Here is a 25,377-nt window from a genome sequence, read left to right as displayed (position 1 = left end):
CCACCGCAGTGGGAGATGATTAGAATTAGAATTAAATCAGCCTTTAACGGTGTGTTCAAGAACTGCAGTCCAGTTGCTGTTTTGATCATTGAATTTTATTTTGACATGTGTCTTCTATGTTACAATTTAAGAATTATTAAATCACCATTATCCATGTTGTTGCTGGTTTTGTTATTGTTGGACTGTGAAGATAATATCAAACAATGCAATCAGACAGTCATGTTAAGTCGGTGTGGTCTTAGGTCTGTATTGTTTAAAAAATTGTCCCACACCCCACCCACAAATTTTGCCATCCTAGGCGACTGCCTAGTGAGGACTATGACAATGAAACATTTAATACATAACAGACTAGACATTAAGAGTTCTAAATGATATGTGACAAAATAAAGGAAACCGCATAGCTTACAAAGTTCTGGTCACTCTTCTTCCCTGCCAGCAAGATAACCCCGAATGTTTAGAGTTCTTGGGGTGTAGTGGTCAGTGTTGATTCGAAATGGTAATGGTACCTCTCACCACTGACATTACTGGCATAAGAATGAAGGACTTGGTGCTCATGCCTTTTCTATGGAAACCTATCCAGTGCAGTTGCCATCAGGATCCCAGTACACTCTTAAAGACTAAGGTGCCAAAATGGTTCTTCAGAGCAATGCCACAGAAGACCCATGTTTGGTTCCCAAAGGGGCCATACACATAATATGTTCCAGAGAGAACATTTAATTTAGATTTATAACAGGCTTCATAAATAACCATGAATAGATGATAACAATTATGTGAAACACCAATGGATTCCAGATTTTAAAAGCACTCTTACTGCAAACAATTACACATGCTATGTTCAGGTTTTCTTGACCTGTCAGTATCCTATTAGAGAGCTTACTGTACCTTAAGGATTCATGTTTATCCACATACTAGGCACCTTTTCAAAATCTAAAGAACCTTTCCCATAATGAAATAGTTTTTGCCATGCATTAATAGTTTTTGCCATTCATTAATGAACCATTATTTTTAAGAGTGTAGGCCAAGAGTCACTTTCAGTCTTAAAACTAATGCCAAACAACGAGTGAGTCTGTATATGCTATTATCTTCTTAAATGTTCAGTTATGACTCGTGATATTAGTTTTGATTGATTCATTTTTATATTTTATTTATTTTTCATTTGGATTTGAACTTAAGACATTAGTCTGATTTCTTTTGGACTTTTATTCAAAATGGTTCACTATGTTAAACTTATCTTGGGTTTCACCGTATTGGCTCACATTCGTTCATCTGCATTGGTAAGCTTTCATTACAGCATGTGTGTAATCACAACATAGCAGACTTAAGTAATATCTAATGATTTTTTTTTTCCAGAAATGGCAATTCAAATTACCTACTTGAAATGTTTTTTTTAATATATATTTTTAGTCAGAACAAGTAAACCATAATACTGAAAGGATTGCTTAGATTTGCCCCATTGACAAAGAGTTTAATTAATGTGTGCCATCTGCCTTAAACACCTGGAAATGCCTAAACAATGAAGAGAATGTTTGAGAATGTTTGACTACAGTTGTGGTTTGAAAGGTACTTTTCTGATAAATGATATAAGACCTTTTGCTTTCTCTTATTACCAAAAGAGATGAGGTTCCCCCAGTTGGATTACTAAAAACATTAGATAGATAGATAGATAGATAGATAGATAGATAGATAGATAGATAGATAGATAGATAGATAGATAGATAGATAGATAGATAGATAGATAGATAGATAGATAGATAGATAGATAGATAGATAGATAGATAGATAGATAGATAGATAGATAGATAGATACTTTATTAATCCCAAGGGGAAATTCACACATTCATTACAACAAGAAACATATTTCATTTTAATTTAATGACAGTGACTTTTAGTATGTCAAGATAAATTACTTACAGCCTACTCAGATCTGTACATATAAAAGAGTTATGAATCAAATGTTAAGCAAATCAACAACCAACAACAACATTTATTTATATAGCACATTTGCATATAATTGGTGTAGCTCAAAGTGCTTTACAAGATGAAGAAAGAAATGTTTATAAAAAAATAAAAACATAAAAATAAGATTAGGGAATACTAAGTAACAAAGAATAAAGTAAGGTCCAATTGACAGAAAGACAGAAAAAAAAAACAAAATCTGCAGGGGTTCCAAGGCCACTAGACCGCCCAACTCCCACTAGGTATTCAACCTAACATAAATGATCTCAATCAGTCCTCATGGTTTTCAGGCTTCACGTGGAAGAATTAGACGATGATGGTCATGTGGACCTCTGGCCTTCAATCCATCAATGTAGAGACTACACGGTGCTTTGATCAGGTGGTAGTGGCGCAGATCGCCACCACAGAAAACCTGAAAAGAACAGCAGAGAAAGTAGGGGTTAGTATGGATTGTGGGGCCATGAAAGAAATAATAATTAATGCATATACTGAATATCAAGGTTACACTAAAATGAAGATACTGTATGAGAAAGCCATGTTAAAATAATGGGCTTTTAGCAGTTTTTTAAAGTGCTTCACTGTATTAGCCTGGAGAATTTCTATCCGTAAGCTGTTCCAGAACAGCAACATACATGTTGTCTTGCTTTTTTTGACAAATGAGGTCACTTTAAAACTCTTTATTGATATCAAACAGTTTTTAGATAAAAAGCCTGTGCATGAAGATATACCATCCATCCATCCATCCATTATCCAACCCGTTATATCCTAATACAGGGTCACGGGGGTCTGCTGGAACCAATCCCAGCCAACACAGGGAGCAGGGCAAGAAACAAACCCCGGGCAGGGCGCCAGCCCACCACAGTGAAGATATACCACAGACACTCATTCAACATCCAAGTTCATCTTTCATCTTTGATAAACACAACATACTCCTTTTAAACAACTGTTGGCATGAAACTTCTAAAAAATTATTTCATGCATTCAAAACATAGTCACATTTTGTGTTTTCTACATGCTGTTACCGAAAAAATAACCAAATATCAGTCAACGACTTGTAATAAGGTTGTTTAATCTAAAAGTGACAAATCCTTAAGATTACACCATTGAAGTCTGCCTTTTGGGATGGTTGTTGTCTCTCCATACCCCTTGTTGCATGTGTATAAATTGGGAGCATCCATGTGACAATTCAGAGGTAAGCTAGCAGTTGGGGAAATGCCGTAGCTAACAGCCTTTTCTCTTTCAGCCCGGACAACAAAGCCTGCTGATGTCATTTCTGGTTTGATTTCAGAAGGTGCGGACGATTTAAAGAACAGAAGTTTCGGAACTCGGCAGATTCAAAAGAACATGGAGCTATAAAAAATCAACAGAAATCAGCCTAGAGATTGAGAGGCAAGTATCAGACATGGAACATCTGCATTTTATTTTTGTTTTTTGGACATTTTATTTTGCATATGCAGTGATCCCTCACTATATCATGCTTCGACTTTCGCGGCTTCACTCAATCGCGATTTTTTCTCATACACGCTTACGTCACTACACATGCGCTTTCTGAGAACTTTTATCTAAGCCCCACGATGGCTCCTAAATGTGCTGTTTTTTGTAAGCCTTCTGACAATAAAACTAAGCACCGGAGGAAGATGCTTACCATCCAGGAGAAGGTGAAACTCTTGGATATGATCAAAGATGGCAATACCCTACAAAAGCCTCCTCACGCATATGAAAAGACAGCGCCAGCAACTGCCTATCAAGATGTTCTTCAGCCACGCACCCAGACACCCACTGCCTACTCCTAGTACTCCTTCAGCGGAAGAAGACAACAACGCACCTGCTGAAGATACTGCACCATCTGAAGACTCTCCTACTGAGGTTGTGCCTTCATAGACTAGTGGTTGTGTGTAAGAACTGTATGTGTGTGTAATTAAATGTACAGTACAATAATAATAATATGATATTTGTAACGTTTAATATGTCTTATTTTCTCTTATTTTGTCTAATATATTGGGTAATACGAGTGTAATGGTGACTAAAGGGTGTTATTTCATGTCTAGAGGGCTCTAATAATGTTAAAAAACGTATTTACAAGGTTGTAAACAAGTTTTCTATATTCTAACTGCGAAAATATTCGATTTATAAATAAAGAATCCTACTTCGCAAAAATTCATTTATCACGGTAGAGTCTGGAACGGATTAACCATGATAAACGAGGGTTCACTGTACATTGAACCCTCAACATTCGAAAATTTAAGTTTTGCGACTTCATGCATTTGCCTGAATTTATTTGTAACCTCATTTTTGCTTATGCATTGTGCACTGTGCACATTCATGAGCTTCATGGCTATGTGAGTTACAGAAAAAAATGAGAGGTGCATGCAAGTTTGGGGAGTGGCTAGTATCCTACTCAACGGTTCACCTGTCTTGTTCACCCTGAACAGCATTAGTGGCATAATTTCATTTTATTGCCTGAAAAGTCAAGTTTTGGGTTGCAATTATGCCCCAAAGCATAGTGCAAGTCCTTCAGGTTCTAAGCCCAACCATGCAAAGTCATTTATGCAGCTTAGTTCAAAAATAAAGGTGTTACACAAACTTGGTGCCAGAATTTCAGCAGCCTGGGTGGCCACAACCAGTTAAGTGGAGACATTGAGGCTGCTGATCCCATTTCGATCGCAACTTCAAGGTTAAACAACAACTTACCTCCACTATGCCCCCACACTCAAAGATCCTTAAAGATTTCAAGAGGCACCCAAAGCAGAGGCTGCTGATGGATTATTTCAAGCTCATGCAACCTTCACGATCTCCAACACCATCTGCCAGCTGTGAAGGACAGAGGAAATGTCGAGACTTCACCAGTCCCAGTGTCCTCTGACAGCAGCAACCACATTTTTTTGAAGATGTTAGCACAAAACGTTTAGAGAATTCTAATAAATGTTTTGAATGTTATCAGTTTTATTTTATGTACTGAGTTTTTATGGATTATTTCAAGGTTACTTGTGTGAATTTTGTGAAAAGTGTGTTTTATCAGAAATATTGTTTTATAACAAAGAATTCTGTGCAGGAAAGAGTACTGTGAGCAATCGCTAGTGAAAGATTAAAGTGTTTAGTTGATGTTGCAGCCTAATCACCTATCTCCCATAGATTCAATGTATTAACATTCATATCTTTGACTTTCATGCTGTTTTTTTTCTAGCAATGTTACCCCTGCGATGGTTGAGGGGTAAATGTACTTTGCCATATTAAATGAGGTACCAGTTGGTCCGTAACCCTTCATTATTACCCATTAGAATGTTACCACAGTCTAGATGGGATAGGCCATTCAGCCCAACAAAGCACACTATCCATCCAACCATCCATTTTCCAACCCGCTGAATCCGAATACAGGGTCACGGGGGTCTGCTGGAGCCAATCCCAGCCAACACAGGGCACAAGGCAGGAACCAATCCCAGGCAGGGTGCCAACCCACCGCAGGACACACACAAACACACACTAGGGCCAATTTAGAATTGCCAATCCACCTAACCTGCATGTCTTTGGACTGTGGGAGGAAACTGGAGCACCCGGAGGAAACCCACGCAGACACGGGGAGAACATGCAAACTCCACGCAGGGTGGACCTGGGAAGTGAACCCGGGTCTCCTAACTGCGAGGCAGCAGCGCTACCACTGCGCCACCGTGCCGCCCCAAAGCACACTAGTCCTATCCATTTAATTCTTCCAAAATGACATCAAGTCGAGTTTTGAAGGTGATTAAAGACCTACTGTCTACCACACTACTTGGTAACTAATTCCATGTGTCTATAGTTTTCTGTGTGAAGAAAACCTTCCTATTGTTTGTGCAAGTTTTACCCTTAACAAGTTTCTAACTGTTTCCCTGTGTTCTTATTGAACTCATTTTAAAGTAACAGTCTTGATCAACTTTACTAATTCCCTTCATAATTTTCTCCTCTTAATCTCTTTTTGCCTAAACTAAGAAGGGTCCCTCTTGTTTTCTTATTATTACATCATGTAATAGAAAAATTGACTGCAGAAAAGTAAAGGATATAAAAGGAGGAAGAAAGAATACTGTTCAAGACTGTAAAGACTGTAGTTTTTGAAATGTTGGAGTCTTCAATTGTTTAGTATATATAATAGTTTAGTACAGCGTTTCTCAACCTTTAAGTATCTGCGACCCGAGTTTTCATAACAATTTTAATTGCGCCCCCCTAATGTTTTTTTGAAACCCTAGTAAAATTTATTCCTATATTTTTTGCTGCTGATACACCGCAACAACTTTAAAATTTTCCTACGAATAGCGAAATTATGCCACATATGGCAACATTCGCGACCCCTTTTTTGTTACTCAAACTGCCCCACAGTTTGAGAACCGCTGGTTTAGTATGTGCTAACTAAACGCTGGACATTTATAATCCAGTTTAATTAAAAGGTTCAGTTAAATCATTAAATGTTTCAGTCAAAGTGTATTGTTCTTCACTTGATAAAAGTAAAAAATTAAATTAGGTGTTACCTAAAATACTTCTATTAGTTACATACTCATATGTAACAAGACTTTAACAAAGACTTAATTTAGGCTTAATAACACAACACATCAATAAAGTGGTTATTTATCAATGTGGCATACTAAAATAACTTCATTTTGCAATGGCCGAGATGATTTAAGTAGGACATAATATGTCTCGGAATATTGCATACTTCAGTGAATCCTTAATTAATGCTTAATAAGGCCAAATGAAGCGTTCATATTCACAAGGAATTTTACCTGCATAATTCCAGCTCTTGATATGCCTCACTGCATGGTGAATAACCACTTTGCAGATGCTTTGCAAAGTTTATTAAGACCATAAGAAGCCTTTGTTAAGGTCTTATTAAATAACTATATGTGGTACCAGATGGATTTTATGCAATGCCTTAACTTAAGTGTTACCATTTTTTTCCTATAGCCTGATTTTCCATTGGCTTGAGTGACATCTCCCAGGCAGAGAAGTTGTTTTCCATCCAATTCTCTCCATCTTTCCATCTTCCACACCTCCCAGCTTCGTATCAGTTATATTCTAACAGGACTGCAGATTTGTTACCATTATGAGTAACTACTGACACAAAGATGGGGTCACGTGTGTAGAAATCAGATGCCAAACCATTGGCAATACGAAGTAGGATTCTGGAATGAAGTGTTTGCCTCCAACTTCTGAACTGTAAAGGCAGTCATCTATTGTGGACCACCAGGCTAGCACCGTCACCTGTACCCAGCACAGACAGGCGTGGGACACAAATTCAAGGTACACACAATTTTTTATTTTTTACCTTGTGGGAAACGCCTTCCCCCGTTTCCCACAAGTACAGCACAGTTCCCAGCACAATGCACAATACTCTTCTTTCTCTTTCTCTCTTTCTTTCTCCTCCACTCCTCTGGTCAAGCTTCGTTTTCCTCCTCCCTGGCTCTGGCTCCTTGAGTAGTGGCTGCTGGCTCCTTTTATACTGCACCTGGAAGTGCTCCAGGTGCTTGATGACCTAGTTTCCAGCAGCACTTCAAGGTGTGGTGGAAGAACTGCCCAAAAGGGCTCAGCAGATCCTGCTGCAGCACACCCTGGTGGCGCTCACGGATCCCAACAGGGCTGCACCAAAGTCCAACTCCCATGAAGCCCTGCGGGAGTCTGAGGCACCGCTGCAACCCAGGGGGGCTTCCATCTAGTGTCACGGGGGAGGTAACATTCTAGCCACATTTGCTCCCCCGGTCCTTCCAGTGTAGAGGCATCCCGGCCACACGCTACACTGTGAAATTCTGATAAAACCTAAAGACAACTGTCATTAAGCAGGGCAGATGCTGAGGGAATAATTATTAGAGTGATGGGTCATAAAAGAACTGTAAAGAAGTAGTAAAAAGGCAGATCCATTAATAATCTTGTTAGTTGTATGCATTGTTTAAGGAATTGTCAAAAATTGCACATTTTTCGCTATTGATAGGTAGACATATACCTAAAAATTCTTTGACCTTGGTACTTTTTTATCTGCAACATGAAAAAACATAATAACAATTTGCTAATTAGAGAGATTCACTTCATATCTTATGAAGAAAAAATGGGTTTACTATTGTTACCTGATCAGACAGTCTTAGTAGGTGGATCGTTTAATCTTCAGTGAACAAAGGAAATCTAACTGAGCCACAGTGAAGCTGCACGGCTGCCTCAAATTCCTAAGTTAATGTCTCTCACAAGGGTCAGTCTTATGAATAGGACTTCAGAGAGCCACAGAGGGCATTTGTTTTATTTAAGCAACTTCACTTCAAAAGGGCTGTGAGAGATGAGTTTAATCCATTGGTTAGCCAAGGGCTTTGACTAAATCCATATCTGGGTCAGTGAATAGTGTAACTGAAAGTGAGAAAATACTTGCAGATCTCATCAAAATACTACAATGGAATGAAAACACAAATTATCTAAAATGAAACAAGAAAACAATTTTAGAAGCCATGCCTGATGCAGGTTCCCACTTTCCATGTTAATAGCTCCCATAACTTTAAGACAATTTCAAACAGTTTTCCTTTTATTGTGCAAAAAAAAAAAATCCCCACTGGAACAGCTGCAGATACATAGATATGTAAAAAATTAGAGATGAGTTCATATAGTACATGAATTCAATTTAAAATTTAGAATGTCCTTGCTGCTGAATACATTTTAACAAATATTTAAGAAACAAATACTTTGTAACTGCTGTGTTACAAGAAAAACACACTTCATTTGCTGAGTCAATTCTCATTAGCAAATATTATGGCTTGACAGCTAGTCAAGTGCAGAAGAGTTTCTCACTTCAAAGCAGATACTTCAAGCCAGTTCCCTCAAATGATGTCAGGGATAAATAAAAAGGACCTGAGCAGAAGGATGAGTGGGGTCCTAGAAACCTGGAGAGGACTAAGAGCTACAGAACAGCTGAGCAAAACATAAGGGAAAAAGGAAGAGGTTGGGAGGGGCAAAAAGGAGAAGAAAGGGCTGCAGCAAGTCGGAGAAATGAAACAGGTCTGTTGTTTTGGTGGTGTCCTCAAGCCAGAACAACAATGTGATGTAGGGGCGTTTAGTAGTGTGGGGCTGCCAGAGAGGAGCATAAAAGTGTACTTGCAATCTGTAAACTGCAAAACTGAGTCTGCTGCATCTTTCATTACAGTGATCATCACAAATTCATAGAATGTACGTGGAACAGAAATCGGAAAGCTAATGTCATTAATGTACACTTTTTCAAATGGTTGTTCAAATCCAAATTTCCTTTACGTTTAAGGAAAATATACTAATTTGATTCAAAGATTAATTATTACACTTTTAGCGTTGATATATCAAATTGTTTCATGTCCATTGTTTGTGCAAAAAGTGATAAGCTTCTCTACTATATATATTATATATATATATATATATATATATATATATATATATATATATATATATATATATATATATAGTCACACACGTGTGAATAGCGGGACGTTGTGTGGACCAAGTAAAGGTAATTCCACGCCAGGCCAGGGGAGGGCGGGGTGCACTAAACCTTCTCCTGCTATCTCTACAGACCAGCCACAGGAAAATCTATCTGAATCAAGAATGTCACTTCCGGTTCTGGTGCCCAGAAGAATGTCACTTCCATTTTCAGCACCTAGAAGAATGTCACTCCTGGTTCCGGCGCCCAGAAGAATGTCACTTCCAGTCCCGGCGCACAGGCTGATGCCAAAGAAACATCACTTCCGGTTAACACACATCACTTCCTGTCTGACCACTTAAAACTGCCATCTGTTCCAACCTTCATCAGTTCTGTCTTGGACTCTGTACGATCAACAACTCTGTTGAATGAAAAAGAAAACCTTTGCAGCTAGGAATATTATACGGGTGGCTGCCCCAAACCTTTTTATGTGTGTCGAGTCTGTTCCTTTTTACTATATATATATATATATATATATATATATATATATATATATATATATATATATATATATATATATATATATATATTAACCAGTAGGGGGGCTCCACTGAGTCCACCTAAGGTAAATTCAATTGATTGCACATGCTTAAAAAATGTGCTCACCTGTTTGTATGTGGTCCTATAGTTGACAATTTGTATCAGAGCAAAATCCAAGCCATGAAGTTGAAGGAATTGCCTGCAATTCATATAGAGAGGTTTGTGTTCAGGCACAGATCAGAGGAAGGCTGCATTAAATTTCTGCAACCTTAAAAGAGAGCAAGGTGGCCTCCATAATTCCTAAATGAAAGATGTTTGGAAAAGCCACAACTCTTCCTAGAGTTGTCCATCTAGCCAAACTAAGTAATCGGGGGAGAAGGGCCTCGGTGAGAAAGGTGACCAAGAACCCAATGGTCACTTTGGCTGGAGGAGGAGGAAATGTGTGGAAATGGGAGCAATTTCCAGAAGGACAACTATCCATGCAACATTCCACTGATCGGGGCTTAATCACAGAAAGGTGAGACTGAATCCCCTTATCAGTAAAAGACACATGGAAGCCTGCTTGGAGTTTAGAAAATGTCACCTTAAAGGCTCTCAGACTGTGATAAACAAGATTCTTTAGTCTGATGAAACCAAGACTAGCATCATGTCTGGAGGAAACCAAGTACCACTCATCACTTGTGCAATATCATTCCAGCATTGAAGCCTGGTGTTTGCAGCATCACGCTGTAATAATAATAATAATAAGTTTTATTTAATTAGCACCTTTCATACACTCAAGGACACTTTACAATTCAATACACACATTAACAAGACAGTAGAAATTACATACACGAAAAAGAATAATAATCATTGAAAAGATGTGTTTTTAACAGGAGTTTGAAATTAATAACAGATTTTTCCTTGCGAAGGCTGAGAGGAAGAGAATTCCAAATTTTAGGGGCTATCACACTGAGAAGCTCTGCCCCCCATAGTTACTAACCTGTGTTTAGGTACAGTGAGTAACTTAGCATCCAGTGATCGTAATGCATGGGCAGGAGTGTAAGGAAGCAGCAGCTCCGACAGATAATGAGGGGCTAACCCATGAAGGGTTTTAAAGGTAAGAAGAATAATTTTATATTTGATTCTTGAAGAAACTGGTAACCAATGTAAATCATAGAGGACAGGAGTGATGTGAGCAGATTTTTTAGTGTGTGTAAGTAAACTAGCAGCAGAATTCTGAACATACTGTAATCTATTGATATATTTAGTCAGGAGGCCATAAAACAAAGCATTGCAATAGTCCAGACAGGTAGTGATGAAAACGTGAATGAGTGTTTCAGTATCTTTCACACTGAGGAGAATGCAGATGAGCAATGTTGTGAAGATGAAAAAATACTGTCTGTACTATTGAGCTAATGTGTGATTGAAAAGTAAGAAGCTGATCAAAGATGGCACCCAAATTACGGACTGATGCTGAGGGTTGAACCAGGATCCCATCAATGTCAATTTTTAGCCCATGAAGGATAGAGAGGACAGATTTGGTACCAACTAATAAGATTTCTGTTTTATCCGGATTGAGTTGTAAAAAATTATCTGTCATCCAATGATTGATTTCCCGAATGCATTCAGTCAGCGCAACAGGTGAAGATGTTGCAGTTGCATCAACACAGCTGCAGGGATGTTTTTAGGCAGCAGTGCCTGGGAGACTAGAAAGAGTTGAGGGAAAGCAGAACAGAGCAAAGTAAAAGATATCCTTCATGAAAACCTGCTCCAGAGTGCTCTGGACATCAGACTGGGCCCAAGTTTCACCTTCCAATAGGACAATGACCCAAAGCACAAAGCAAAGACCTGAAAATAGCTGTCCACCGACTGTCTCCATCTAGCCTTAAAAACGTTAGAGGATCTGCAACAAAGAATGGCAGAAAATCCCCAAATGCAGGTGGTGCAAAGCTCCTTGTGTCATACACAAGAAGACTCCAGGGCGTAATCACTATCAAATGTGCTTCAAACAAATACTGAGGAAAGAGTCTGAATACTTGTGGCCTGTGATATTTTATTTTTTTATTTGTGATAAAATTGTAAAATTTTCAATAATCCTGTTTTTGCTTTGTCATGTTGGGGTATTGAATTGAAATAATTTTAGCGCAAGTCTGCACCCAAGCTAAATGTGAAACAAGTGAAAGGATCTGAATACTCCCAGTATCAACTGTATATGGAATTCATAATGTATACATTTTCTAACATGGTTTTGCTATCATGAAAACCAAATGTAAAAGATTCTACATTATCCAAAGTAATGTCAAGCAATATGACACCTATTATTGTCTAACTAAAAAGATTACAATATGCAGGCTTTTGAGGCAACTCAGGCCCCTTCTTCTGGCAAGATGTAATACAGAAACTGGAGTTCCCTGTGTTTATATAGACAGCAGGACAAGTAACAACACTGGAAAACCTTTAAGTGAGAAATCTTAAATGTAAAAAAATAATAGACCTCTTCAGGCTAAGATTCATTAAGCAAGAGAGGAGAACAATGTCTAGTCAAGACCGTTGGATAAGATAACTGTCCAACAAAGTCTTTTGAGGTTTCTGATGAGTTTTTCAATACAATGTGGGTCTGTAGTCAGGTTGTCTGTCAGTCTGAGAGATGCAAACAGTCCTCAAATCTGGCCATAAAACTCTTGTCTCTATTTAAACCATGTTGTAATATATTAATTTTAGCATGAGTTTAACTTCCCATTCTTTTCTCTTTTGCTGTGTTTTGAAGTTGCCCATAAGCACTATGACTTTAAAGTCCCTCTCACAGTGTCCATGGCTGTTGAAGTGGGCCGCTACATGAACATCTGTGTTGTTACGTTTAATGTGGAACCTGTGTAAATTCATTCTCTGTTTGTAAAGTTTCTCCCACATAGAGTGCAGTGTCAGGACATTTCATGCAGAGAATTAGGTAGACTACATTGGTATCCTTCAATAAGGACGCGTACAAAAAGGCGAGCTTCAAAAGGGCAACCTCAATTGAGTGCGGCGAAAAAAGGCGTTTGTAGATAATTTAGATAAAAATAGATAGATAATAATAGTAGATTTTATCTAATAAATTTTCTGCAATAATTTTGTTGCGTTTGCCTTTATTCGCTGCACCCAATTGAGGTCGCCCTTTTGAAGCTCACCTTTTTGTGCGTGCCCTTATTGAATAGAACCAGACCACATTAGGTGATCTGCAGGATTTATCCAAAGTAAGAACGAGGTCAGGTGAAGAAAATATGGCAGATGGTCTGACTAAAAGGTGATTTTGTATTTTTATACCACTTATTTTTACAAAATCTGGTAATGTTGACATTCAATATGTTACTAATAATATAGTAAATTGAATTTTCTTTTGCATGTTATATCTCAGAATGTGAGTATTTACGTAGAATTATAAATACAATTATTGAAAATACAAGTCTCAGATTAAAATGGTTCAGGGAATCTGTGCCAGACTCAGAATGTACTAAATTGAGTTCATATGTGACAAAATGTAAACTGCTGTTTAATGTTTAATGCTCATAAATTAAATTACAAATATTCATCCCCTGTCCAGTGTTGTTTCCTGCCTTTTGCCCATTACTGCTGTGATAAACTGTAACTCTAAATTGATTAAAACTGATTTGAGAATGTTTTCCTGTTATTTTTGTTCAAAAGCAGTGATTATTATATTTATTAATACCATTATATATGCAGTATAAAAGTATTGATGAAGCTGTAATTGCATCTATATCCTTCAGTATATAACAATATACCACAAAAATGAATATTACATGGAATATACCTACTGTACTAAAAATAATTTAAACCTTATCATCAGATATAACTTCTGAACACTATGATAAGCCATTTTTAGAAATGCATTTTGGTTGCTTTGCTCTTCTCCCTTCAATAGGCACTGAAATCTCAGCGATGTTTCAGCCATCAGTGTATTAACAGTACGTTAATTAGACAATTAGAAGTTGCAAGAAGCTTTCAAGCCAGTAATTGGGTTGAATGCCTAAAGCAGTGTGGCAGATGTGATTTCGAAGCTCTGTTATATTCACATTCCAGTTCGCTGACTGGATAATCTTTTCAGGCAGAAAAGGAAACCAAAAGTGACTATATAGATAAGGAAATGTAACTATACATCCCAACCTGACTGAAAAGGCCTGCTTTTTCTTGATTTGCATTTAGGATCAGTTCTTGCACCTTTAATTGTTTCTGTATTACTTTTGTCCACTTGTATATGCTTTCTTTCAGTTAAAAGTTAATTTTATTTATGTTTACATTAAGTTAATAGCTTGTCAAGGTCTTCTTCTCTTTTTTCTTGTGTTTCTTTCACAATGCTGTAATTTATTTTTGTTATTGTAGTCAATTGGTAATTCAACTATCATTCAGTTTTCAGTTCTATTTGCTGTATCTCAACAGAATTTGTGCTCACACTCATGTCTCGTTTAACTAATTAATAAAAAGAATTAGGGATTACAGTAATACATAATTTATGCAACATAAAATATTTAACAAAAAAAATGCAGGCACACAACAGTTAATAAAACCAAGTTCATGGAAATCTGGGTGTAAGGACCCACCATTGCCATCCCAGTGTAATCTCAATGCTGTGAGAACTTTAACTCAAGGAACCTGAAACTGCCTACCGTCTCAGTTGACATGCTGTTAAATAAAACAAAACCCTGTTTTGTCTGCAGGCAGGGCGGCAGAGTAACTCAGAAACTGGACTCTTCTGCCTTTCCCATCTCTGACCCCGTCACTTAACCTGCTTACATGTCAGTTGTAAAAAATGTATGTAAACACTGGCACTTGTGATGTACATCAACATGGTGCTTGCTTTGGAGAGGTGCTGTGTAAAATAAAGTTTGTTTTTGTGCATGTGAGCTTGCATTTGAGAAAGGCTCATGCCTTACACAAAATGCTAGTAGGTTAGACAGCAGCCCACCCCCACCCTCCCGTGACATACAGTACTTTGGATTAAGTGATTTCAGTAATTAGGGGGGGTGGCATTTCGCTTATTTTTGTCATGAGCATTTTAATGTGCAGTATTCCTTCATTATTTCTTTATTATTTTCAGGCACACTAAATATGTGTTTGAAATGATAAAGTTCTGTAAGGGAATAAGACTAAGACCAATGTCTTACTCTGGTGGAAAAATATGCACAATGCAAAAGGTGAAAAAAACTGAAATAAAAAAAAGAATTATACTGGGAATGTGTGTACCTTTTCATATGGGGTTAAACAGGTCAGTTGAGGCTGTAGTAAACATGGCTCTCTGCTACATCTTGCAGCATTTAGACACCTCAGCTACTTCGGCTGGAATCTGCATTTTATACCAGAGCTTCTCCATAGCAAACTTCTCAGCATGTATGTGGATTATGCTACATGTCCCTGGATCTCTGACTGTCTAAGGAACAGACATCAGACAATGAAGTTGGGCGAATATTAGTCAGGGCTCCTGACCATGAGCATGGGTCCCCTCATTTCTCTTCTTTTCTCTCTGTATACCTCCAGTGACCCTTCTGCTAAACTGCTCTGACTGGCCTGACCACAGATGGGGGGTATTGGTGAGGTGCCACATGAGAGGGAGTTGGGTTGGTGCACCCTCAACAATCCTGAATTCCCTGAAAACAGTGGAAATGATTGCAGATTTTAGGAGACACTCCTCTCCTCCTACACCTTTAGATATACTGTAAATGGTGTCTCTGTCAACAGGGTGGAAACATTAACTTTCTTGGACCAACTATCACTCACAGTCTCAACTGAGCAGATATTTTCACTCAATTAGCTTATAAAGTTTAACCCATCACAATCACAGCACAGCTGGTACAGTTTTATAGAGATGTCATTCAAAGCGTCCTCACTTTCTCCATAGCAGTCTGTTATTTGGATTGCAGAAAAGGCTGTGGGCCTGAAACTGGACTCCACTGTGGTCCTGTATATGCCGGGTCAGGAAACATGCTGGAAATATCAAAGACTACACTCACCTGGGTAACCACCTCTTTCAGTTATTCCCATCAAGGAAACATTACCAATCACTAAAGACGAGAACTACTGGACCTTGAAACAGTTTCTTTCTAACTGCAGTCACTCTCATTCATTTTGGTCTCCTCCATCCAATCTAAATTATATTTATTTTGTGTTTATTATACAGTGGGACCGTAATTCGTTCCAAAACTCTGGTCGCAACCAGATTTGGTCGTGACCCAAACTAATTTCCCCCATAGGATTGTATGTAAATACAATTAATCTGTTCCAGACCATACGAACTGTATGTAAATAAATTTTTTTAAAGATTTTTAAGCACAAAAATAGTTAATTATACCATAGAATGTACAGTGTAATAGTGAACTAAATGTAAAAACATTGAATAACACTGAGAAAACTTTGAACAGAGAAAACTAACATTGCAAGAGTTCACACTACAGCCTTACAAACCGCTCACTGTAAACACTTTTTTTTTAATGAGTTTTAAGCACAGAGAAAAAAATGAAAATTTGAAAAATCCTTAATTTATACAAAAACTAACCATAAACATCCAAGGAAACTAACCTTGCATGAGTCGAGTTCTGGCATGAAGGAAGTGAGGAGGAAGAACTAGCCACTTGTAGAAGGATAGTTTTACAGCAAATCGCCATGAATCTTCCTGGCTTTCTCGCATAACATCGCTTCGCTTACGCTATCCCCTGCAAGTTGCTTCTCATTCAACCACACTAGTAACAGTTTTTCCACCTCTTCCAGCACTTGAGGCCTCTGCTTGGTTAACACTGTAACTCCTTTTGCAACATCAGCTGCTTTAATGGCCTCTTTCTGCTTTAGAATAGTCGAAATCGTAGATTTTGACTTTGTGTACTCGGCTGCAAGATCAGTAACATGAACGCCACGTTCATACTTTTCAATAATTTCTTTCTTTAATTTGATTTCAATTTTCTTCGAACCTTTCTTCTCACCAACACTACCACTCTTCACTTGCTTAGAGGCCATGGTTAATTGCAAAATTAATGCAAAAGTACACGAAATAGAGCACAAAGAGTTCACAGCGAATGCACGCATGTCTGACCCAGAACAATGTACAGGGAGAGACTGAACACGTGCGGAAATCATCGGCGCATACGAACCAGAAGGGAAACTGGCTTGTTTGTCACCCGAGTGCGTGGTTGTGAACAGATGCAAAAGTTTGGCGAACTTTTTGGTCGTAACCCGATTTGTACGTGTTCAGAGATGTTCGTGACCCGAGGTTCCACTGTATAAGGAAGTACTTGATATGTTACAGGTAGTATTGTAATTCTACTTTACTGTATTGTTCTACATATTTCAGTTTTTGTGTAATGTATTTTTCATTACTACTGTATATAAACTGATGGTGTCATGTCATGCATTGTATATTCTGTTGTTTAACTGTATTTACCTTGTTATGTGTATGGATGTAACACTAAGAGAACTTCCTAACAACTGTGCTGCCTGACAATAAAGTTCAAGTTATAGACCCCCACTGCAGGTATACCAGTGTGAGGCATAATTCAAGGAGCTTAGTGGACAGATGTCTGGAATGAGCTTCTTGGTGACACCAAGCTGGGAATTCTTTATCGGAGTAGGGTACATGGAGGCTTTGAAATGCATTACAGCTGGCTACAGAGCACTTGACACACTCAGTTTAAACAGAAACAAACACAGTATTTTGTTACATAATTTAGACGTACTTGAAGTCATGTTATGCTTAAAGCCAGAACATTGTTATTTACAAAGTGATATTTTAAGAACATGGAAAGGACAAAGAAAGACACTGGAACTTATTAAAGGAATCCAGCAAAGTGTTACCTCGGCCTTCTTGAAGTATTACACAAGGTCCTAAGGTCGTTTGCCGTTAGGTGTGAACACGTGACCAGAGTTACTGCTGACGACTGCAGATAATCTGAACACTGCATGCAGTAATGTGTCACCTGAAAGTTAAACATTTTCCATTTGGATTAATATGTAACACTGCAAAATTCTGTGACATTGTGTGTTATAGTAGATCAACAAATTTTAGTCAATAAAAATATACTACTATACTGTAATTTCAGTAAGTAACTGCATAAACAAAGCATACTGTAATCTCTACTAGACATTTATTCAGCATTTTTCTAAAAGTAACACTAAATACATTAAAGCAGACATTGTTAAGTGACATTCTTTCCAGGAATGAATACTGTAAGGTGGGAAGAGATCTCAAGGCTGGCTGCTGAATGACGTGACTGGGTAACTGAACTGTCAGCTGACATTACAAAGCCTGTCTTCAGCTAGCACTGACACTTTCTACAGCTAGCACTCAGTGACTTCACATTAAGAAACGCTGTCGCAATAGACCCTCACATAAGTTGGGTTAAGTGGCAGTCCAGGATAGCAACCCCTTTCTTTTTAAAGGGAAATTTTAGCTTTCAACAGATCTCTAATCATGAAACACCAAGCCTAATCATCACCTCATCTTAAAAGTCAAAATGCGTAGAGGAAAGTGGGCTGCAGTCAACTCTAAAAGCCATATGTAATCTATTTGAGGAAGCTCTTACTGATAACAGCCCTCCAGAATGAAAAGGAAAAAATAATCTGGCACTCGGGTATCATGCAGTGTAAATGACAAAGAACAAGATTTTTTTTTTTTTTGCAAGGGTTCATTCACAGAACTAGTCGCGCGTAGGAGTGGGAAAGCAGCTGGCAAAATGGCAAGCTTGAAAAGGCACTTTTTCCTTTTTTTTGAAGACTAAGTATTACAACAGAACCCAACTCAGTTAAGCAAATTGAGAGCAATGCTTCAAAAATGATCTAAATAGAAGGAACTTATTGAGTCCCCACCTGACAAAAATAGCAGTTTGAATAGAGAGATTTAGTTTATACATGACACCTATCGAAGAATTGTAATCTACATTTGTTTATTTGTCTGACGCCTTTATCCAAGGCAACTTTCAACATTTATCATAGAATTGGTTACATTTCTTTTGATTTTCCAATTGGAGCACAGGCAGGTCAAGTGACTTGCTCATGGTTGCACACCGTTAGTAGCAGGTTAGGGGTAGGGATAGGGTTAGGCATTAGGGTTAGTCACAAGCATTAACCACTACACCACACTGCCTGCGCATAATAAATGTTTGATATTTAACACCTCTTGCACCTTTCCTCAGTATCAGTGTGTGTCTGAACCTCCCTTGCCTGGCACTCCCACTCTCAAGACCATTCCCATGAAGCCTACCTCTCAGACTGTCATCTCAAGTTGCCTTGCTCATTTTCTCTCTGCTTTTTTGGTAGATGGACCCGCATAACCCACTGTGAAAACATCATTTTTATTCTTGCGAGTACTTCTTTTATTTGAAGGAGATTCTCGGCCTACCTCCTACACCTTGACTCCTGTTAGTATGCCTCAGGTTCTTTCGCCCAGTACTTCCACTGTCAATGGTGTCACCAAAGCCAAACTGACTGCTCTGTTGGGCCCTTGAGCTAGGCCCTTAACCTGCAATTGCTGAGCGTTTTGAGTAGTGAGAAAAGCGCTATATAAATGCAAAAGAATTATTACATACAAAGACAGTAGTGTTAAGAAGTTAAGTTAAGCTAAGTTAAGAAAAGGTCTGGTTTGCATACTTTCGAATTATATTAATGGGTCATTACTGAGTTCTGGAAAAGGTCTGAGCAGATTCTCTTAAAGAAAATTACATTTTTTTGCAATTTGAGAATTCACAGAACATCACTTTCCCATTGTGTTATGGAATATGGAATGAGATTCTTCCAGTTGAGCAAAATAAGTCTCTGTGCAAGTAGTGTGGTATAGGATAATATAACTTTTTTTTTATAGAGTACACTAGTCCTATCTAGTATAACTCAAAATTTTGTAGTTGGATGATCACCTTGTGGGCTCTGTCAAGGTATGTAATAACCCACTGGGACAAGAGGGGGTGCTGGCATTAACACTGCTGTCTCCTTCTGTCCCTGCAGCATCGAGAAACCACCCAATGAGGGCACCTTACTCTGCCCCTGCTGGTACCCCGCCCATAAGAACCACGGCTTCCTGGAAGGATGTGTATTTTTGGCAAGAGTGACCCACCAGAGAGAGTTCCCAGGCAAGTTAACCCTAATCCATGGTTAGAAGACAAGCTTTACTTTTGTACTTTGAAGCCCAGACACAAAGGCTAAAACTCCTAAAGAGCATTTTCCTTTGTTTATTTAATCAAACGGGATGACCTGGTTGGTGCCCCAGATTATTTTTCCAGTAGCCTGTCATTACTGCACTCAGTCACATGTGTTAGGAATAATTTTTAACCCAAGGCTGTTTGAGACATGTAAAGTGTAAAGTGACTTACATGTAGGGCCTTCTCAGAACATGTTTTGCTGCAGGCATTTGTTGACAGTGCTTAAAGGCTGGCACTTTAACCCCTTAACCTCTCCCTGCCGGATATATCTGGCATCGTAGCTTTATTGCTGACGCCTTACTGCCGGAATTATCCGGCACATTTGCCTGTGGTTATGTGAATGCCTGGCGCGTAGTATAACTGACAGTTTGGCGTGAGTATTATTACTACGTTGTATTTCGACAACTCTGCGCTTGTATTGGCCACTCACGTGATGTGATTCGAAAGTGAAAGCTGTGAATATGGCGAAACGTAAACTGACTTCAAGTGAGGTTTTGCAGGCGATTTTGGACAATAATTCTGATCATGATTGTAGCAGTTCTGAAGAAGATTTTAGCGACAATGATGATCAGCAACGTGTGCTGCATGATACTGTGAATGACGACGCATCGGATGATGGCGATGAGTAGGTGTATCCCCAGCATCTCAACTGGACTGCTGCCTGTTATCTGAACCAGATATGAAAGATCCAAACCGTGACCGCTTGTTCAAGCTACGTCCTTTGATTGACCATTTATTTGAAACATTTCAGCAGGTATTTCAGCAGGTAAATACTGCTTGAATAAATGTAAAGTAAAAAAACGAAAATTGTTCAGATTTCTCCTGGCATGGGGAATATTTAGGGAGTTGGTGGTTAAAAGGTTAAAATAATCACAGAAATTATCACTGGTACCAGGGAGGGTGTACAAACTTCTCAAGTAGTCAGACAATTTGGGTGAACACAGAAAATGGCAGTTAAACTGACAGAGAGAACAAGGGAGGGACAGAGAATGAGAGGTGAAGGGAAATTAGGGGAATGTTAATGAAAGTCATTTCAGTGTTGGCAGCAGAGCAGTTTAAATATAAATGAAAGAGAAACAGCTCCCTATGAGGGAAAAAAAGTTCAAAATTAGTTGAGTTTCTACCACAGTTTCACGGTGTACATACAGTATTCATAAAGCACAGAGGCTAGCTCTAAAGAATAACATCTTTTGTCATCACATAGATTTCCAAATGAGAAAATAAATCAATGGACTCAAAGGTATGTGGGATAGGAAATTTCACAAATGCAACTTTATTAATCAAACATCACCTGCTAAGTTGTATGTCTCATTATGTGTGTCCTGTATTCCTCTAAGATTTCTATGACTGATTACTAAGGAAGAACAAAATCACAGCCAGGACACTTCTAGCTAAGTGAGACTGACCAACGTCTTTTTCAAGGCTCCTCATCAGGTGTTTTGTCTGATCTCTGTTCATGCAATAAACCGCAATGGAGTAATGACATCCAGATTATTTTTTCTCTATGGCTCTATACAGAGAAAGATAACGTGGCTGCTCCGAGGTAAGACTTTCAAAGGGAAGTGTCATGATGCACTTCAATTAAAATAGGCATTGGTGTTCTTGGCAGGAAATGCTTCTTTGTATGTGCAGGATTCTTGCAATACCTAATTAAGAGGTGTAAGTTTGTAACGGCCGACCCCTTACCCAGACCGGTCACTATACTACCAAGACTATTCCTTGGATAACCTGAGGCTTCTTGATCTAGTAACAAGCCATACTCCTTACAAGTAACCAGCAAACAGTAGAAAGGAATGTAAAATCAAACACGGATATATTGTAAATGAAAAAGACAAACAAATATTCAATAATGTAAATATGTGTGCACAAAACTCCACTATCCCAATGACACCAGTGACTAATCTATAATAATAAAAGGCAAAGCCCTCACTGACTGACTCACTCACTGACTGACTGACTGACTGACTCATCACTAATTCTCCAACTTCCCGTGTAGGTGGAAGGCTGAAATTTGGCAGGCTCATTCCTTACAGCTTACTTACAAAAGTTAGGCAGGTTTCATTTCGAAATTCAAAGCGTAATGGTCATAACTGGAACATATTTTTTGTCCATACACTGTAATGGAGGAGGCGGAGTCACGTATCGCGTCATCACGCCTCCTACGTAATCACGTGAACTAAAAACAAGGAAGAGATTTACAGCACGAGTCACACGTGGGAACGAAGGTAAATGACGTTAATTTTTGACTGTCTTTTAATACTGTGTAAGCATACATATTAACACATGTGCAATTAAACGTGTGCATTTACGGGGTGATTTCTCAGGCTTAAAAGCTCACCTTTTATCAAACGCGGGAACAAAGGTAACTGACGTTGTTCACTGTCTTTTAATACTGTGTAACCATACATATTAACACATGTGCAATTAAACGTGTGCATTTACGGGGTGATTTCTCAGGCTTAAAAGCTCGCCTTTTACTAAAAAGGTAAATGCAAAACTATTTTCAATCAGTTTATTGAAACGCTCCTGTTAAGGATTGCAATAACATATTCGCGAGATAAAAGAACGAAGTAGGGGGAAATGGAGGAACAGCCGGAAACAGCGAAGAGCAAAAAATTAATTAAACAATTGAGAACGGAGCGAGTGAAGCATACAAGCATGTTCATAAGGGAAACAAAGCACGGTGTAAAACGTAAGTTTAAATTAAGTTTATAGAAACGCTCCCGCTGCGGATTGCAATAACATATTCGCGAGATAAAAGTTTAATGAGAAGACACAAGGTATAAACGAACCACACGCCGTGGCGCAACGTTAAGGGCAACAGTTTCAACCATTCTATGATCTGCTTCTCGCAACTGAAAGACGGCACATGGCGGATGTTAGCCGACTTGCTGACCGCAACGTTAGGGGCTTCAACTATGGCGCTGACGCCACATCTCAGTGCCAACACTTTGCAGACTGTACTTAAAACACACGCCCTCCTCACTGGACAGTTAAAAAGACCAATCAAACTAACGATGACATCAAGTATTACCCAATCAAAAGTAGGAAAGGAGGCATCTTCATAAAATGCGTGTGGGATGATTTGCATGACACGCTGCTTTAAAAAAAAAATGATAAAAAAAATACGGGATAAATCCCGTCCAGTATTGATTCAAAACGGGACGCGCAATTTCATTCTCAAACGCGGCACGATTCCGTATTTTAAAGGACGGGTGGCAACCCTACAGTGCCAGGTAACCACCCATACAATCAGATTGTGATTCAGACTAGGAATGCAATGAATGTAATTACCCCGATCTACATACAAGGCGAAAGTCTTGCAACATTCAAAGATGATGGTTTGGGATAATTAGTACTTATTAAGTACACCATGGCACATAAAAGAGCTTATGAAGCCTTGAACCGAAAAAAGCAAGATCTCAGAGATCGTAAAAAAAAAAGGAGGTAATGTCGTTTTACTCGCTGTACATTTTAGTCAAACATTACCAGTTATTCCACGAGGGAGACCAGCAGATGAACTCAACGCGTGTTTAAAATCCATGCTTCTCCCACACTCGGTTATATGTCGCGTGTTCTCGGGTAGGTACACCAAAAAATGTATACATTTAAGCATGTAATGGGCAAACAAAAAATGAGGTATACCCGAAGGCACTGCAGTAGTACTCAATGTAACTTTACTTCTTAAATGTTAATGTTTTACTGTTTAATAATTTATACGCTTCTTATATATTGTTCAAATTCTTTTATCAAAATACCAGTGACAGCGCAATGCACGATAACATGGAGTGAATACACCATACGCATCTGCCCACGGCCGCCCTGGTGTGCGCAGATAGGAGTTGATTCTAAAATAAAATAAACATAAAAACAGTAATACAATCATCACCCATAAAGCGGATAGCAGACGTGACGTATTATATGTGTACCAGATTTCAAGTCAATAGGTGAAACGGTTTGCAAGCTACAGGTGATTTAAAATCCTGGACAGACCAACGAAAAGCCACGGTAGCAAATTATAGAAGAAGATTTTACTGTTTAATAATTTATATTTATATGAAATGTGCTTCTTATATATTACTTCATATTCTCATATGATAATGATGTTAATGTTGTTTATATTGATTTCTATGTTATTGTAAGTGCATCTATGTGTGTATATGTATGTATGTATGTATGTATGTGTATATATATATATATATATATATATATATATATATATATATAAAAAATATATATATAAAAAATATATGTGTATATGTATATATAATATATCTGTATATGTGTGTATATGTGTGTGTATATGTGTATATGTATATATATATGACAGCAACACTCATAACAATGACAACACAATTACATTGACAATCATGTTACGTTATTTTTAAAATGTTTCCTTTACTTTTTCATAACCTCTTTAACACACTACTTCTCCGCTGCGAAGCGCGGGTATTTTGCTAGTTATTATATAAAACACGAATATACAAATATTTACAAAAAACTCTCCCTTGCCCCTAAACACTAAATAGATACACAGAACACAAACACAGATTAGTTAAACACGGCAGTTGAAATGTGGTGAGAAATGAGTCCAAAATAAAGTCCAACAGTATTGATACTGGCTGTAGTGTTATTGTGCAACTTCCCAAAAGCAAAACGGCCTCATTGTGAAAGTCCTTGCAATGGCTGGTATGAATCCAAACTCCAGGGTTTCTCGGCACTGGCTGTCGTGATGATGAATTGGATGTTGAAAAAGCAAACAGTGGAATGATGCAATGAACGGCAGTGATAACTTGGTAATTGAACGGGTAAACTGTCTCCTTTCTCCTCTCGATTTCTCTCCTCTACTTTTCCTCTCCTCTCTTCTCTCTTTTACCTTTCGCTCCTCTTTTTTAAATACGGAATATCCCAGATGTATCTGGTGAGTTTAACAGGCAATTTCTATCTCGGGGCTGCAGTCTCTCTCCATCATCCTTCCCCTTTTCACTTACAGGGAAAACATTTACTGCTGCACATATATACAGGATAGTAAACGGGACGATGAAAGCAAGACACAACTCAACACAGACATAAAACAAATACTTATTATGTAGCCCCGCTACAAGTTCACGTACTGATCAAGTCACAAGCAATCAATCAAACAATGGCTGATCTATCTTGATTGGCATCAGATCATTGTGGCACCCTTTGACATTGTCATCATCTGACAAAAAACAACAGTATGGACTGTCACACATGTGTGATTGGAGAATAACCTAAGGGATAAGGTAAGTGTAATTTACCGCAGAGACATGACGGGGCATTGTCTAATAACATTCTCTCTTCCCTTTTTCCTTCTGCAGAAAG

Source organism: Erpetoichthys calabaricus, chromosome 4 (genome assembly GCF_900747795.2).
Source record: "Erpetoichthys calabaricus chromosome 4, fErpCal1.3, whole genome shotgun sequence".
Classification (NCBI taxonomy): Eukaryota; Metazoa; Chordata; class Cladistia; order Polypteriformes; family Polypteridae; genus Erpetoichthys; species Erpetoichthys calabaricus.
The sequence above is the reverse complement of the archived record's forward strand: the minus strand, read 5'-3'. Positions refer to the sequence as shown.